Raw genomic sequence first — 20,263 nt, forward strand, 5'->3', positions numbered from 1 at the left:
CTTCCATCAATATTTGCATAATGATATAAAAGGCTTTAACTTTTATTTGTCAAAAGTTCATTCAATCTTTTATCAATACTTGCATACCGACATACGACAAACTTAACTTTTGACCATGTGTAGATGGTGGATTTTCGACAAAGGGTAAAATCATAAAACCATAATTATGCATGCTCCTGATCCATCAATCAGATGAGCATTCAGTCTCATGTATCTCATTGAAGCATGAAAGATCATGCCACAAGAATCGTTGACTGAGAATACTGTCTCTCAGAGTATCTTCAAAAGCCTCTGATCGAGTATATTACTCCTCATAACATATGTATGCAGTCTCTCAGCTGAGACCACGGCATATCTCCTAAATACTGAGCAATTTGAGTAATCACCTCTGTAAAGAATCGAAATGATTGGACGGCTCCTAGATGTATTAATCACTAGTATAGAGCACTACGTCTTCAGGATGTTTCAATGTTCCCTGACTTTACAGAATAAACATTCATATCGAGCGTTCTGCTTCAACTAGCTCATACCTCGATTTCCGAATAATTATAATGCTCATAGACAGCATGCCTGCTAGTATAGATCCATCAATTAATTACTTCTAGTCGCAAGATTCATCAATTGAATTCCTAGAAAAATATTCTACGTTCCGCGCAATATTTCGTTACTTCAATTTATGGTTATTCCCAACAGAATTCCATGGGTTAGTAATAAATGTTCAACGTACGAGCATCTGAGCCACCATCGAGTAATCCCCGAGGGAATGGTGCAAGTGTATTCGGCAATAAATACACTAACGAGCACCTAAATGCACGAACGAACATTCAATTACACGAAGGAACGATGAAACCATGGAGAAAATAATAATAATAAAAATATTTGAGAGAGGCGTCTAAGGGCACCAAGCCCATCAGTCGGCCTGTCATGCCGCCGTGGCAAGTCCCACGCCCATTCCTTTATTTTATCATATTTTATTATTTTCCTTGATCCCATGAAAATCCTTTCGTTTGAGCAAATCCCTTCAATTCGTGGTATTTCCTTCACATCAAGGAAATTATACAAAAAATACATAAAATTAGGAAAGGTGTCACGGAACCGTGGTCACTAGTCGGCCGGCCATGCTTTAGCGGTGATCGGTCCCACACCTTGTAATTCCTTATTTTATTAATTATTATTTCCATCGTCTCATGGAAATTCCTTAATCTTATGAAACTCCTTAGTTTCATGGTATTTCCTTCACATCAAGGAAATTATACAAAAATTACATAAAATTAGGAAAGGTGTTACGGGACCGTGGTCATTAGCCGGCCGACCATGCCCTAGCCGTGACCGGTCCCACACCTTGTAATTCCTTATTTTATTAATTATTTCCATCATCTCATGGAAATCCCTTAATTTCATGACATTTCCTTCAAATCATGAAAATAATTTAAAATTAGGGGAGACTCACGGGATCGGGCCCTAGCCGGTCGACCATGCCCAAGTCGGTCCCACACGCCCTTATTTTATTATTATTAATATTATTTGTTTCCCTAATCTCATGGAAACTCCTTCACTTCAAGGAAACTCCTTGATTTCAACAAACTCCTTGATTTCTTCATATTTCCCTAAAATCATGAAAATAACATAAGATTAGGAAAAGTTCCATGGGACCGGGCTCATTGGCCGGACGGCCATGCCTTGTCCATAGCCGGTCCCACACTTCATGATTCCTTCATTTTATTTATTTCCTCCATCTTATGAAGTTTTCTCAGTTTCAGCAAAATCTTTGATTTCTTCATATTTTCTCAAAATGTCGCTCAAACGCACATCAGAAAATATCAAGATTCTCAGGACTGAGACACGTACACTTTGGCGACGTGAGCATGTTACCTTGACCGACCAAGGTTAGCTATTTGGCTTGCGAGGAGCCGGTCCCACGCATTTTCACAATTTGACCTAATTTTCGCAGTTGCACGTATTAGGTCCAGAACTCTTCCAAACAACTTGGAATTTCATCAAATGATCGTCAATCGATCCCGTGACCAACCAGGGCCGGTTTCATAACCCCTTGGTCGGTCCTTCATATCTTCATAATTTATTAGGTTTTTTCACCTAAGATTCAGAAGAATATTATTTTAATGAAGGATTAAACCAGCATTTAATCATCTTTTCACCAACTGGTCTTCAAGAGACTTTGGTATTTTTCTCACTTGAGCATCTGGGCGTTATACGGTCGACTCATCATCCCATGTAGTTGGTCCCTCCTTCACTCCATGGTTGATTTTCAATAAATCATCAATTGATCGAAATTAGGGTTTTCGAATCCAAGGTTCATAATCCCAGGTCCAAACTCTAATAATTTTACGTTGATCCCGTGGTCAACATTCTAATTAATTATACTCGGTTTGGTTGCCAGTTTTCTAAATTAATATTTTATTTGGTCCTGCTACCAATAATTCATCAAACGAGCAATATTTACTCAGACTAAGGAATATTGGTTCAACTATCAATATTCAACAATCCATCGAACGAGCAATATTTCCTCACCTTAACTATTAACGTATTATACCTCTGTCTCAATAGACACGTTCAATTCGTGAGTCTCAGAGCATTTTCAAATCACGGTTGACTCAGCAATACAAGGACTCATCGTCCCATAAAGTCAGCAATTGACTAACTAAATACACGTCTGCCTTGCAGACTCCACAATCACGAGACATCAATCGTGTCACATGGGGGGATATTAACTAGGGTTTTGGTCTGGTGGTCTACAGCACGTGCGATCATCCACGATGAGAATGTGAGCAAGTCGTGCAATCAGTTTAAGGAGTTAGCAAAGTAGTGGGTAGAAAATCAACCACGTCTCCGCACGATGAGCAACTGGTTTTAAACACGATTTCCACTTCCACACTCTTTGACTCCAGCAACTGTCACACTTCATGGGATCAAGGTGTTTACAATTCTAGCAATATAAATAAGTTTCTGAATCATGATTGGAACAATAGACAATTCTCGATAGACAGTTTTTCGTCTACGCGAACTCATCGTCTTAGCAATTACTCTCAAGTGAGTAAACTCAATCAATCAGAAACTATTTTCACGCAAAATACACAACACACCAACAATCCTTGAATCTCACATATTTCTCAGCTTCCCTCCTACAGATCGACCTATCCTCTCTTGTAACCGAATTGACTTTGGAACGACCATTGTCTTGGTTTAGGCCGGAGTCCTACAGATTGATCTCTCGAAATTAAAGCACTCCCTTCTTGCATTGCATCTGTCTGAGGTTAAACATTTCGCTCGGTTCAAGGAGTCTCCTCCGCACGGTCGTCTCCTCAATTCCGTAAAAACCAGCAAATCTTTTTCCCCATCTACAGATTGGCGACCACAGTGGGAGATCATTCTCTCGGTTGCAATCTCACATTTTTACAAGATGGCTGGTCTTAGGTATGGGTTAGTTACAAATACAAATGACGCTAGCACTAGAAACAATAACGATGATAGTATTTCAGAAACCATTCATGCTTCCAACAATGGTGGTGACATTACTCCTCCTCATCCCAACACTGAAAGTCATCCTCTCTTCGGCCGACATCCCGAAGAAGTCAGAGAAAATCCGCCTACCATAGGCGATCTCATGAAGGTGCAAGAAACTCTTGCCAAAAATCAGACTGAAATGGCTGCCACTCAGAAGGAATTATTCAATTATCTCAAGACTCTTATGGACAAGGTATCAGAAAAAACTCAGGAGAAAGGAAAAGCTAAAGAAACATCTTCAGAAGCTGATCCTGAAGTCACACCAATCCATGAAGTAGATGATGAAGAAGTTCCTAAAGCTAAAACTACAGATAATCTGCCAGCGAAGGAACAATACAGTTTCATCACTCGTGAATACTTGGAGCGCCTCTTGGAGGATCGTGGAAAAGATGAAACTTCGTCTGTCCATCGTCGCCAACCTCCATGCCCTGCTGCTACACAAAGGATTCCTCTACCAAAAGTTTATGTCTCTCCAATGTTCACCCTTTATGATGGAATATGCAACGCTCGAGAACATGTATCTCGGTTTTTGGAAGCATTGGGCGAACATGAGCACAACCATGTTGTCCGTCTTAAGAAATTTTCAAAACCTTTGAAAGGCAGGGCATATACCTGGTACAACAATATCGCATTGGGGTCTATCAAAAGTTTGAGAGAAATGATTAATTCTTTCTACAGAAAATACTTCTTTGTTTCAGAGCAAATCACTCTCTCTGATCTTGGAAGGATATTTCAAAGGAGCAATGAACATCCTGATGATTATGTGAAAAGGTTCAGGGTTCAAGCCCTGGACTGTCATGATCTGAATGTCACAGAGCAACAACTTGTGTACTTGTGCATCAACGGCATGATCCCGGTCTACAGAGCTTTATTGGAAAATCTCCGGTTCCAGACCTTTTCAGAACTTCATGAAGCGGCTAAGAGATCAGCGACTACCGCACCGACTTTACTGGAAAGAGAAAAAGCTACAAAAGCTGAGGAACCGCGAGAGACTCGAGGTAGCAGGCGTCTGATCAACAAACAATACAACCTTCAGTCTTCCACAAATTTTGTTGCAGAAGGGAGCAAACGGAAAGCCGAACCGAAGCGCAAGCCTGCATATTTTTAGCTCCTCCAAAGGCACCAAGAAAGGGTAATCATAGGCCTGTCAATGGATATCCGTTATCCGTTAGCCGAATCCAATTATCCGGTTTCCGTTAGGTTTCGTTTCGTTATAACGGTAATCGGTTATCCGTAACCGATAATGTAGTGGATATTTTTATCCTACCGTAACGGTACCGATTGGGCTATTTTAGTTAGCCTTATTTCCGATATCCGCTAACGTGTGAATATCACATGTAAATTCCTATACCTAGGTTAATATACTTCGACAGAATCAGTTCTTTAGCTGGTTCAGTCGACACAAACGAGAGAAAAAAAAGAGAAGAAAAACTCACCCCTTGTCTCCTTCCTTTCAATTCGAGCAAAATCATCATCTTCTTTATACAAATCATGTGTGATTACTGATTAGAAAACTAGGGTTATCTTCTTCTATTTCTTTTGAGTTTAATTTCAATCCTAAAAACTAAATTTTTAATTTAGGGTTTATGAAATTAGGGTTTTCAGAACAGATTGAGATTCGTGAAACTAATCATGTCCCAAAGCGAAAGACGAGCATCCAATCATGTTGGTTCATAAAGAAATCCCTCACTTTCAGTTGCATCTCAATTACCTTATGCATCAAGCCAAGTTCAAGGTTCATGAATTCAGTCAACACCTTCTGCTGTTGCACCTCCAACAGAAGAAGCAGAAATAGAAGTAGATGAAGATCCATTTATAGCTGGAGAAAATAAAAAAGTCTGATGCATGGAATGATTTTGAAAGGTTAATTGGAAAGAATATGGTAAAAGGTAAGGAGATTGGTATATTTATAGCTGAATACAAATATTATAAGAGGAGATTGACTGCACCCAGTAACCAAGGAACCGGAAAATTGCATTACCATGTTAAAACCTGCAAAGAAAATCCTGGGAACAAGAAAGGACAAAGAAAGATTACCACAATCAAAACAGGTAATGCACAAACTAAGTTAGCTAACTGGAAATATGATATTGATGCTACTAGGATACTTGTTGCCAAGATGATTGCTAAACATGGTTATCCAATCACTATAGTTGAGCATCCATATTTTGTTAAGTTTGTGAAGTATTTAAATCCCTCTGCTAAGCTTTACACTAGGAATACAGTTAGGGAAGATATCATGAAACTAAGAACTGAGTTCAAACTGCAATTACAAGAACAATTTGACACAATTACATCTAAGTGTAGTTTAACAACAGATATGTGGTCATGTAAGCATATAAAGGATGGTTATTGTTGTGTGACAATGCATTACATATATGATGAGTGGAAACTGATTAAGAAAACACTAGCATATACTTTAGTGCTATCACCATATTCTGGAGAAGTTCTAGCATCTGTAGTGAAATCAGTATGTCTAGATTGGAATGTAGACACTAAGATTTTTGTTGTAGCTGCTGACAATGCTAGCTCCAATAATGTTATGATGGAAAATCTGAAGAAATGGCTTGATATCAAAGATTGTTTAGTTCTTAATGGGGATATGTTCCAAATGAGGTGTAGTAATCATGTATTCCACTTGATTGTAGGGTGTGGAATGAGAGTCGTTGCTCCATTTATAGATGCAGTTAGAGAGTGTGTAAAATATGTCAAGTCAAGTCAGGCTAGAAAATAGAGATTTGAATGTGCTATTGTCCAAGTTAAGCTTCCTGCTTCAAGGTATATGGGTTTAGATGTGGATACCAGGTGGAACTCCACCTTTAAGATGCTAAAGGATGCAATTTTTCTGAGACAAGATTTTGTTAGGCTAGCTGATTTGGATAATGACTTCAAGATACTACCAACTTATAAGGAGTAGAAACAAGGAGTACATATATGTGAATGTTTGGAATTGTTTGATGTCATTTCAACCAAATTTGTTGGGATTAAGTATCCCACAACAAATTTGTATTATAAGGGGTGCAAGAAGTTAATAGATGCATTAAGATCTGGGAATCAAGTGAGGATGAGTATATCAGAGACATGGCCAAGAATATGAGGATGAAATGTAATGGCTACTAGAAAGAAAGTAACACTTTGATGGGCATTGGGGTTGTTTTAGATCCTAGGTACAAGGCTAAATGGGTGGAGTTTGTTATGAAGAGAGTATATGGTGTGGAAAACTATCAAAGTCACTATCACAAATTTGAGCTTGAACTCAATGCTCTTTTCTGTGTTTATGAAACCAAGACTGCAGCTCCAGATTATTTTGATACTGGAATGCATTCAGCTGAAATTGAGATCTCTGCAGGTACAACACTATCATATGAATTTGGTTATGATGATTTTATTATGGAAAACAATATGTTTGAGGTTGAGAAGTCAGAATTGAAGACATACTTAGCAGAACCAGTTCTTCCTAAAGGCACAACCACTAAAGAAATGAGGTTTGATACCTTAAGTTGGTGGAAGAATCATGCTCCTAAGTACCCAACTCTCTCAAGGATTGCAGAAGATATATTGGAAATTCCAGTGACAAGTGTAGCATCAGAATCTATGTTTAGTATTGGTGGCAGGATTCTCACATCTCACAGGAGTTCATTAGCTTCAGATCTTGTTGAAGCATTGCTTTGTTTGGGTGATTGGCTGCCAGATCTCACTCTCAACGAAAGTGATAGTTGTGTTATTAGTAAGTTTCCTTACATCTTAGTCTTTTATTTGCTTTTATATTTATTGGCTTATTGCACTGATATTGCCAGCTTAAGTTGCTTAACGGTCTAACGCTTTTGATTTTCCTTTCAAAATGCAGAAGTTCAGGACTAAGGAATAAAGAGGAATGCATTTGCAGATGCAGTTGGCAGTGGAGAATCTGGAGATGGAGGAATGCATTTGCAGTTTCTGCAACAAATGGAGATGGAGTTCCTTTAATCCTTTGTATTTTCTTTTGCAAAAAACATGGTTTTTTTCTTTTGCTAGAACATCTGAAGATTTTGAACATGTAATTTGGTTTAGAACATGAAAATTTGTATGATTTTTTTTTGTGTGGCATGGATTTAGAACTTGTTTTCTTGGATTTAGAAGTTTTTCTGTGTAATTGTTCTGTGTTTTAAACCTGATTTGTGTTTGTCCTGTGACATACCGGATGGTACCGGAAAAATATTTGTTATCCGGTAAGTCCAACATAAAGGTAATGGTTTTGAATTTCATATTTCCGTCGGAACTTAACGGCTATCGGTTATCCGCTAATTTTAATGGCAACGGCAGCGGCAGAGCCAATATCCGTTACGTTAAGTGTCGTTGACAGCCCTAGGTAATCAAACCCGGGACACACAAGCTCCAACCCAAAACACAGATCCAGCGGAACCTGACTTCCCTCTCTTCATTGAATAGGTCATTGAACTGTTGGATGCCTGAATCCAAGACGGTGCAATCAAGTTTCCATATGTCAGAAAAGAACCAACTGAAGAGGAAATGGAAAACCCTCGCTACTGCCGTTTCCAATTGTTCGTCAATCATCCCACCAGCGACTGCAGGGTATTGAAGCGCATATTCAACGAAAAGGTCGAATCAGGGGAACTTAACTTGGTAACTGAAGGAGTACACAGGGACCCTCTTCTAGTCAGGACTTTCTCCATCTCTGAACAACCGGTCAAAGAGGCAGTTCAGTCGTTGATCAAACATTCCTGCGAATTGCTTTATATGTCGAAGGCTTAAAGGGGAGACATGTTCACCGCTTTGAATCATATAGTATCTGAGAAACGTCTACTGATCCCATAAGTACCTCCTGAGCCTCCAGCCACTGACAAAGAAATGTATGATTGGGGACTGCTCACCACAGTGCATATCAAAGGAAATGAATTCAGAAGAGTGTTCGTTGATTTTGGCTCAACCATCAACATCATTCCTTTGAAAACTCTCAGATCCGCTGGTATTATTCGACAAGAAGCTACACATGCTCCCATGACAATCAGAGATCATGAAGGGACTCTCAGAGATGCATACGGCTACATCACCCTCAAGGTCAAAGAAAACTCGGTATGCACTGAGACCAAGTTTTATATAATCCAGGAAGATCCAGGATATGACATGATTCTTGGACGACCTTGTATTCATGCTGGAAAGGTGACTCTAATGCCTTCAGTTGAATAAAGCTCTTATTCAGAAGAAATAGAAGATACTCCATCATTCGAGCATCTGGAGGAAGTTAAAACCTTGGTGGAATTAGCACAGAAACCTGGAGAAAGTGCACACTCTTTCATCAAAAGGTTCCGTACTCAGGCAAGTCTGATTCCCCTTCATGCGCCTATCCTACCAATGTTTAATTATGTTGCCCTGGTACGGGGATTTCTTCCCATTGACAACTTAGCCGTCGTAAAGTGCTATGAGTGGATAGCCTCACCGCGACAATATTACACCAAATGGTTGAATATAAAATTTCTTCAAACTGAGCATTCTATCAAAAAGTTTATTCCTGAAGACATGGTTGAGCACGACAGACAGTACTCTGGATACTCCCTTTTGCATGAGTGTCCATATGTGCCACAGCCATGGAATCCCACCATAGGAGGAATTTCGAATCAACAGAAGATATTCAAGGCGTGGACGACCAATCCTAACAAATTCCATGAAGGAAACTTAGTTCTCAAACCAATTAAGCGCATCCTTCATTCTGTAAGAAACTCCAATTGGGAAGGACCTTTCGTGGTTTCTAAATCCATACTTGGAGGATACTACAGGATGATCAACACGGATGGCAGGTCTGTGCCAATGATACACGAGAATTGTCTTAAAGCATTTGACGCTTGAAATTATTGGGCATTTGAGGTACTAGGCGTTTGAACATTCATGACGTCTGGATTTGGCATTTTGGATTTTCTTTCATTGTATTTCAATTTCTCCAAAATGTTTGCAATACTTGCATTCAGTATTTGAATTCAACAATTTATCAAAATTCAATTCATTTTACTTAAAAAAAAATTCTATTAAATCCAAAAGAAAATCCTCAATCATCTACCAGTCCAAAACCAATCAAAAATCAAAACCAAAATAAAACCTCACATTTCTCAGAAGTTCAAAAGTTAAAGAGATTATGAAAAGGAAATCAAATAAAATCAGTTAAGAAAGACTTTCGCTCCTCTGCATCCTTCAAGACTTGTAAAGCCGCCTTCTCCATATTCAGCTCTTCAGTCAGCCTAGCAATCTTGTCTTCCTTCTCCATCACAACATCATTGGGAAAGGGTATGTTCTTCTCACATGAATCCTTAATGGAATTATCTTCTTACGAAGCCACTTCACGTTGAAGCCAAGTCTCTCAGAATTCTCCAAGTTGAACTCCCAATCAAAGAGTACATCTGGAGTAACAGTATTTCTGGACCTAGCGCATATGTCACTTACGACACGCAAGATAACATTTACTTGCATGGTTAAAGAATAAGCACGCTTGGGATCTATAGTAACGATGATGTGACCAAATTTCCTCCATATCTTCTCGTACAAGTCGGCATATCCAATAGGAACACTGAATCCACCAACTAGTTCGTGGTATGGGAGTGATGCATCAAATGGAGGATCAAAATCAATCCCTGAACTCGGGTATTTATGCACCACTATACGATTCTCAACTACTGGAGCAACTTCTACAGTCAGGGCGACATTTTCTTCACTTTCTTCCACTCGTGGTTCAGCTTCTTCCGCCACTGGAGCAACAACAATTGAAGTCTCAGTTTCTTTAATGGTTTCAGTAGCAATCCCCTTATGGCCTTGAAGTGCAGAGGTGGTTTTCCCTTTATCAATAACCGCAGGGTTGTTCGAATCATCATTATTGGTTCCATTATTCTCAACTTCAGCATTTAGTACTTAATACGAAGATTACATGAGATTGGAGAAATATAAACATGGAAACCAAATGGAATCATAAACTACAGAATACAAGTGTCTAACATCATCAAAGTTCATCATTATGCATTCAAGGCATGAGCAAATAGCGTGAAAGTCATAAAAATACGTTTTACAACAACCTCGTCTGAGAGGATTTTACACTGACCTGTAAAAACGACGAACTGGGAGCAATTATTGAATAATCTAATGTCGAGTTATATACCATTCTCTTCGTATGGATGTTATCTACAACATATCAAAATTTCATAGCAATTTTATGAGCGAGTAAAAAGATATGATCAAAACATTGGACTACATGACAGCTGAAAATCTTCTGAAAGTCTCCTGGAAGTTTATTGTTTCGTCGATTTCGACCCCTAAACGTGCTCAAAACTTAAAAATCTTCTGTGATAAATCTTGAAATTTTCTGGGAATGAAGATACATGGGTAGATCGCAAAAATCCGACATCGAATGAATATTTTATGGCGTTTTTGCTAAAGGGCTGAATTCTGGAATTTCTGGTGACGTATTTTGGCAAAACTTTTCCTATATTCACATGAATTCCCATTCATTCATTCATAAATAAATAAATTTATACTTCTGTGGATAAAATGCAAGAGATATACTTACTTGGGTGATCTCTGAAGCGTTTAAAGAACCGGAATTGCCCGTATCAACATCAAGAGCACCATTGCTTTCATTCAGTGTTGGGCTTTGGGAATTTTCTTTATCACCATTTTTCGAATATGAACGAACATCATCGGTATTCTCCATATCCATGACGACATCCTCCTGGATATATTCTCAACAATTAGCATTTTGTCTATGAAGCATCATAATTGGTTATACGAAGAAATACTTACAGCCTCTTCTTCATCACTCAAGTCAGAAACTGTCTGCCCAGCAGCAGAAAACCGAAGACCGTCAATAATTGATGGAGTGAAGTTCTGCAACGAAATAACAAATATTGGTTTTCTAATCCTAACAATATGGATGATAAGAAGTCACGGCAAGAGAAGTACTGACAACTCACCAAAGAAACAACTGGGGACTTTATGGTATTGGACCACAATTTATAATTCCTGCTCCTGCCTTCTCCGCCATGAACAGTTGCTTCAGTTTCTGAGAGGTATACATCGACTCGAGGTCTTACATTACGACCGTCCTGTGAAAAGTTCTGATGCAACAATCAAAACACAATTATCATAATTCTATGAAGATTATGCAGAGAATACACACTTGTGAACATCCTGGAGATGTTTTCCGTTTATTACCACCAGGGAAAGAGTTCATCCTTGGTCGAGTATCAATCATCTCATTAGAAGGAGGCTCCTTCACCAAAGGTTGATCAACTCTCACGAAATCAAGTAATCGCCCGAGTTGTTGATCCCAATAGTTTATGTAACCTGGAGTTACATATGTGACTCGCTCAGAGCTAGGGAAACAGTATTCACTTCCTTCCACATGTGTGCGGTCTAAACGGGTCATGAGATGTTCAACTGATGGTTTCCTCCTCCGAAAAGTCGGAACACACTGATCCATACCCACTTGCCGTGCTGACCTATCAATATTGTATTCTTCCACCGAGAAATCTCCGTGCATTGTTGATATTAGGTTACCAGGAGTGCAACTCAGCATAAAAGACCTCTCGTTGTCGCTCAAATCAGCACCAGATTTCAAAGTCATACTCTCTTCAGCATTGAAAGTTTTCAACTGATAAATATGAGGAGGAATTGACACCCATGGACGGAAGTTGAATTCAAATTCACGGTCTAACACATCAACGAAACGGGTCTTGAGTCGGGGATGCTTTGTAGACCAGCGCATGATCCTGACATTGTCCCTATAAGAGAAAACATGACGAGCATCAGCATTCAGTCCTTGCAAGATAGTACGTGGAATGGGTGCATAATTCTTGAAACGTTCCCACATCAAAGCTTGAAGAAACGTCGTATTGGAATAACATTCAATCTTCATAAAGCCATTCGAGAGGCTGGAGTCTATAATCAAGGAGTCTAAGTTAGAGTACAAAGAACCCAAGAACAGACTACCTATTGGGAGTTGCTCACCCTGAGTCATCTTAATGGAAAAAGGAATCACGAACGGCTTCAACAAATTTCCAGAATCTTCAAATACATCTCTGGACATCCATAAGCACAAGAAAGCAGCAATAGATAACGTACCGGCAACAGGCCAGTCAAGAGGAGTATCTCTCGGCCGCCAATGTATTAACCAATGAGCGTAACAACCTTTGCTTCCGGATACCTTATTGATCTCCTCCATTGCGGTTGTCAAGATGTTAGACATTGTTGTTTCCTCTAAGGAAGAAAGACCTTCAGGAAGGTTACCCGTGATTGGAAGATGCAACAAAGCGACTTCATCCTCCAAGGTGATGGTAAACTCTCCTCATCTGCATATGAAAGTGTGAGTTGGAATACACCAACGAGCAAGTAGAGTTACCATACCTCGCACATCATGAAAAATGAACAAGTCTCCAAAGGCTTGGATATCCCGTGTTATTTGTATATCATGCAGCATGGCTCGAACACGAGGAAAACCCAGCATATACCTCGCCCATCCAGAATTTTTTTCTAAAGGCCGTCGAGAAAGCTTGAATTCAATCATAGACGCAGAAAAATATCCTCATTCAAGACAGAACCGAATGGCTTCCTGAGGAGTCTGCAATTTTTTCTGAGTAACCTCTCTAGGATTTATCAGAAGACGAAATGCTGGAGTTCTGAGGCGCTTTTCCGGTCCTTGATCCACAAAGAATGCATCCTCTATGTTTGGAACATTCTTGATTCCAGGTGTTTCATCTTCTTCTTCACCAATGGAAGCCTTATCCATGCATATATCATCTCTGGAGACATCATTTTATTAAGAGTCAGACATCTTTGCAAAGTAGCTGTAACATGCACACAATACTCTACTTCGGTATATCATCCATACAAGATGCAAACTTCGACAAGATGATGGAATCACGCACACGGAAAAACATCTACGAAAATGGTAATTCTTAACTCTTACCTTTTTACGATTCCACTAACAGTAGTGATTGTGATGCAAGAGTTAGCACTTCAAAACTTGCTCGTTTCTTCGAAATCTACAAAAGACGAGCAAAACTCAGGTTTTCATAAAATCGTGAACATAATTTTCATAGTGTGGTCAGCCACAACTGAGTTATAAAACTCACACCAAGGCAATATTTCATCATAAATAAATTGCCTAACTTCAAGAGTTGCTCAAAACTTATATTTTGATTTTAAACAAAATAATAAAAAATGTGAATTATTTACGTAAAAAAAATTTCAAAATTTTTTCTTTAACGTGAGCAAACTCACGTGAATAAAATATGTCATACATTTTTCATGGAACATGTCACAGTTTCATAATAAAAAAAAAACTTTTTTCCTTCGTACGATCGTCTGTCTTCGAAAAGAAGGTTTATGCTAATTTTGTGAAAGCTCACGCCTTTAAAGATAAATTTTGGTTCTCATGAAAGATCATAAACAAAATTTTATTATTAAACACATGTCTATTTAAAATAAAATCTCTTCTAAATCAGGGATTATTGCTAGTTTCTTAGACTAACGATCGAATGAACGTACGTTCCTAAAACAAGGGTTTTTCATAAAACTCACGTCCAAAATCATGTATACACACATATGATTTTTATGATTAACAACTCATGAACAAACAACAAACTTTGAAGGAAAAAAATCCCGTACCTGTCGGCGCCGGCTGGACGGTGGCTGCTACGGTTGGACAGTGGAAACTCCGGCAAAATTTTCCGCTTCTCCCTGCTGGCGTGAAGGTGATGAAGAGATGAAGGTGGTGGTTGGCTATGAAGGAGAAATAATTAAAAAAAAGGTGTTTTATCCCTTTTATACCAAATTTTATTTCCAAAACCTAATTCAAAGGATTTCCCTTTTGGGCCCGGGCCCGTGAATCCTAAACCGACCAAGGTTCCATCACCAATCCAGCAGTTCTACATCAATTTAGGCTCATTAGACGATGCTCTATCATGCCACTGTATCTTCGTTCAAACCATGGTCCGTTCATGCAATCGAAAATCCGGTAACATCTTATTTTACGACTAAGTTCGACTACTTATTTTCGTCTGTAACTATAACAAGAAAATCACCATTCAGTGCTGACTGAGGAACATAACTGTCACTCACTAAGCAGGGGACTTATTGTAGATGGTGGATTTTCGACAAAGGGTAAAATCATAAAACCATAATTATACATGCTCTTGATCCAGCAATCAGATGAGTATTGAGGCTCATGTCTCTCATTGAAGCATGAAAGCTCATGCCACAAGAATCTATGACTGAAAATACTCTCTCTCAGAGTATCTTCAAAAGCCTTTGATCGATTATATTACTCCTCAGAACATATGTATGCAGTCTCCCAGCTGAGACTACGGCATACCTCCCAAATACTGAGCAATTTCAGTAATCACCTCTATAAAGAATCGAAATGATTGGGCGGCTCCTAGATGTATTACTCACTAGTATAGATCACTACGTCTTCAGGATGTCGCAATGTTCCCTGACTTCATATAAAAAACATTCAAATCGAGCGTTCTGCTTCAGCTAGATCATACCTCGATTTCCGAATAATTATAATGCTCATAGACAGCATGCCTGCTAGTATAGAGCCATCAATTAATTATTTCAAGTCGCAAGAATCATCAATTGAATTCCTAGAAAAATATTCTACGTTCCGTGCAATATTCCATTACTTCAATTTATGGTTATTCCTAGCAGAATTCCATGGGTTACTAATAAACATTCAACGTACGGGCATTTGAGCCACCATCGACTAAGCCCCGAGTGAATGGTGCAACTGTATTCGACAATAAATGCACTAACGAGCACCTGAATGCACGAACGAACATTCAATTACAAGAAGAAACGATGAAACCATGGAGAAAATAATAATAATAAAATATTTAAAAGAGGCGTCTAATGGGACCAAGCCCACCGGCCGGCTGGTCATGCCGCCGTGGCCGGTCTCACGCCTATTCCTTTGTTTTATCATATTTTATTATTTTCCTTGATCCCATGAAAATCCTTTCGTTTGAGCAAATCCCTTCAATTCGTGGTATTTCCTTCACATCAAGGAAATTATACAAAAATTACATAAAATTAGGAAAAGGTGTCACGGGACCGTGGTCACTAGCCGGTCGGCCATGCCCTAGTCGTGACTGGTCCCACACCTTGTAATTCCTTATTTTATTAATTATTATTTCCATCGTCTCATGGAAATTCCCTAATCTTATGAAACTCCTCAGTTTCATGGTATTTCCTTCACATCAAAGAAATTAAACAAAAATTACATAAAATTAGGAAAGGTATCACGGGACTGTGGTCACAAGCCAGCCGACCATGCCCTAGCCGTGACCGGTCCCACACCTTGTAATTCCTTATTTTATTAATTATTATTTTCATCGGCTCATGGAAATTCCTTAATCTTATGAAACTCCTCAGTTTCATGGTATTTCCTTCAAATCAAGGAAATTATAAAAAAAATTACGTAAAATTAGGAAAGGCGTCACGGGACTGTGGTCACTAGCCGGCCGGCCGTGCCCAAGCCGTGACCGGCCCCACACCTTGTAATTCCTTATTTTATTAATTATTTCCATCATCTCATGGAAATCCCTTAATTTCATGACATTTCCTTCAAATCATGAAAATAATATAAAATTAGGGGAGACTCACGGGACAGGGCCCTAGCCGGCCGACCATGCCCAAGCTGGTCCCACATTCTCTTATTTTATTATTATTGATATTATTTGTTTCCCTCATCTCATGGAAACTCCTTCACTTCAAGGAAACTCCTTGATTTTATGATATTTCCCTAAAATCATGAAAATAACATAAAATTAGGAATAGTGCCATGGGACCGGACTCATTGGCCGTCCGGACATGCCTTGGCCATAGCCGGTCCCACACTTCATGATTCCTTCATTTTATTTATTTTCTTCATCTTATGAAGTTTTCTCAGTTTCAGCAAAATCCTTGATTTCTTCATATTTTCTCAAAATGTCGCTCAAACGCACATCAAAACATATCAACATTATCAGGACTGAGTCATGGACACTTTGGCGACGTGAGCATATTACCTTGACCGACCAAGGTTGTCTCTTTGGCTTCCAATGAGCCGGTCCCACGCATTTTCACAATTTGACTTAATTTGCGCAATTGCACGTATTAGGTCCAGAACTCTTCCAAACAACTTGGAATTTCATCAAATGATCGTTAATCGATCCCGCGACCAACCAGGGACGGTTTTATGACCCCTTGGATGGTCCTTCATCTCTTCATAATTTATTAGGTTTTATCACCTAAGATTCAGACGAACATTATTTTAATGAAGGATTAAACCAGCATTTAATCATCTTTTCACCAACTGGTCTTCAAGAGACTTTGGTATTTTGGTCACTTGAGCATCTGGGCGTTAAACGGTCGACGCATCATCCCATGTAGTCGGTCCCTCCTTCACTCCGTGGTTGATTTTCAATAAATCATCAATTGATCGAAATTAGGGTTTTCGAATCCAAGGTTCATAATCCCATGTTCAAACTCTAATAATTTTACATTGATCCCGTGATCAACATTCTCATTAAATTTGGGTATGGATTCACAATCCCAATGAAGTCTTCAAGTCGTTAACCTACAGGGTCTCGATAGAAACCTAAGGTTAAAGGAGAATCGACTCTAGCTTATACAACTAGTATCACACAAGAGGTGTGGGGATTAGGTTTCCCAGTTGCTAGTTCTCCTTTATATAGTCCTCAAATCAGGGTTTTCAATCAATGCTACCTTGGTAACAAAGCATTCAATATTCACCGTTAGATGAAAACCTGATTAGATTCAAGCTAATATCTTTCAATCCTTAGATCGAATCTTAGCTTGTTATACACAAATGAAATGCATGTTCATTTAGGTTTGTGTAACCGTACCTAAACGTGTACACCTAGTTGGTTCAACAGTAGTTAACCAAATGGTTAGCCATATGAGCACTTTCATATCAACCATATTCATCTTCACCATAAGTAGTTCAAATGACTCAAAAGAACTAGATAGAGAGTTGTTCAATTGCTTAGATCTTATAGAAGTATACAAGACATAATCGAAGCAAAATCGGTTTTGATTCACTAGAATCGATTCATGAACATTATAGCCACGGTTTGCAAATTGCATTCCTTATTATATAAATGTTTTAGTTCATGAACAAACCAATTTTAGAAGTAACACACTTAAGTATGCATACGGGTATGCGTACTTAAGTAACTAGATTTGAGATTGTTTTGGTTTTCCAACTCAGCAGAAATTCATGGACGTGAACTTTCCGCTAGTATGCGTACGGGTACGGATACTTTGGTAACCAGATTGAGTTGGTTTTGAATTCCAAACTCAGCAGAAATCCATGGTCGTGAACTTCCGCCAGTACGCGTACGGGTACGCATACTTACCCAGTCTCCATCAACCATTTAGTACACACACAAGTATGCATACATTTGGTTCCCGGTTTTGGACTTATACACTAATGTGCGAACATACTATATGCTTATATCAAAGATGGTTACATATTCTAAGCTCTCTATTCCAATTATTGAAACATTCTTAGAGGATGTTATATAGAGGTTATTCACACTCCATTTTTCATCAAAGCGATTCTCAAAAGATTGAAATAATCAACATGACTTTTGTCACTTGTAAAGATGAACTTGGCCAAAGCGAAATCTTATCAACACATATTTCGAGAAATAGATAAGCGAGATAAACTCATATCGAAATAGAAAATGTGTATAATCGAAGTCTATATAGCAATACGACTTTTGTATCAAGATAGGAGATAGAGTAGATAGACTTTTGAGTGATAGACAAGTTCGAGTCTCCACATACCTTTTAGTCGATGAAGTTCCACCAGTTCCTTGAGTAGTGCTTCGTCTTTGTATGATGAACACCATGGAGTCTAGAGCTCAACTACACTTTCTATCCTAGTCCGATACTTAGCTATAAGTAGACTAGAAATCAATACTTATAGTTTTGGAAACTAAACTTGACAAACAAGCTTGAGATAGCAACGCTTGCGAGTTCGGCCGAGCAGTGCTCTAACAGTATGTGAACTCATACTTATGTAAGTACAAAATCCTTGAATCAAAGTATGCATACTTTACTGGTTTAGGATGTCCGAAACTAAGTCCACGTACATGTACGCGTACTGTCGGAAGTTCACATCCCGTAATTTTTTGTTGGAGTTTGTGAACTAAAAACAAGATCAATCCGGGTGCTTAAGTATGCGTACCCATATGCGTACATAAGTGGGTTATTTTCTAAAAACAGTTTATTCGTCACTAAGACATTTATAAATTAAGGAATGCAATCTTTTCAAACTGTGGCTATAATGTTCATGAATCGATTCGAGTGAATCAAAATCGTTTTTGCTTCGATTGTGTCTTGTATACCTCTATGAGATCTAAGCAATTGAACAACTCTCTAACTAGTTCTTTTGAGTCATTTGAACTAGTTATGGTGAAGATGAATAAGGTTGATATGAAAGTTCTCATATGGCTAACCATTGGTTAACTATTGTCGAACCAACTAAGTGTACACGTTTAGGTACGGTTACTCAAACCTAAATGAACGTGCATTTCATTTGTGCATAACAAGCTAAGATTCGATCAAACGGTTGAAAGATATTTGCTTGAATCTTATCAGGTTTTCATCTAACGATGAATATTGAATGCTTTGTTACCAAGGTAACTTAGATTGCAAACCCTGATTTGGAGACCATATAAAGGAGAACTCTAACAACTGGGAAACCTAATCCCCACACCTCCTGTTTAATACTAGTTGTATAAGCTAGAGTCGATTCTCCTTTAACCTTAGGTTTTTCCTGAAACCATGTAGGTTGACGACTTGAAGACTTCATTGGGATTGTGAATCCATACCCAACTATTTTCTCTGTAGTTGTGTGATATAATCTTGATGTTTCTATCGTATTTGAGTACAATCGTAAGATTGGCTTGATATTAATTTCTCCGATAGGAAAGATTGAAAAGTAGTCACAAACACCTTCATCTCATCGTTTGTGATTCCACAATATCTTGTTTCGCTAGTCGATTAAGATTATTGTGAGGTGATTGATATTTCTAGGCTGTTCTTCGGAAGTATAAGTCCGGTATATCAATTGGTTCCTGTTCACCTTGATTTAAACAAAACTCGTAGGTATTTCTTTGGGAGACAGATTTATCTATTCCTATAGACTTTTCTTTGTGAGACAGATTTGTTTATCAAAGTCTTCGACTTGGGTCGTAGCAACTCTTAGTTGTGGGTGAGATCAGCTAAGGGAATCAAGTGCGTAGTATCCTGCTGGGATCAGAGATGTAAGGAGCGCAACTATACCTTGGATCAGTGTGAGATTGATTGGGGTTCAACTACAGTCCAGTCCGAAGTTAGTTTGTAGTAGGCTAGTGTTTGTAGCGGCTTAATACAGTGTGTGTTCAATATGAACTAGGTCCCGGAGTTTTTCTGCATTTGCGGTTTCCTCGTTAACAAAACTTCTGGTGTCTGTGTTATTTCTTTTCCGCATTATATTTTCTTATATAATTGAAATATCACAGATTGTGCGTTGAATCAATCAATTAGTAAATCCAACCTTTGGTTGTTGATTGAAATTGATTGATCCTTGAACATTGGTCTTTGGTACCGTTCTAGTTATTTATCTTGTATTCAATCAGGCTCGCAGATTTCTATTTGTTTGAGTGAGGATTGAATCGAGAAATTGAGATATAACTCTCTGATATACTTT

This window comes from Papaver somniferum, unplaced genomic scaffold, assembly GCF_003573695.1.
Source record: "Papaver somniferum cultivar HN1 unplaced genomic scaffold, ASM357369v1 unplaced-scaffold_99, whole genome shotgun sequence".
Lineage (NCBI taxonomy): Eukaryota > Viridiplantae > Streptophyta > Magnoliopsida > Ranunculales > Papaveraceae > Papaver > Papaver somniferum.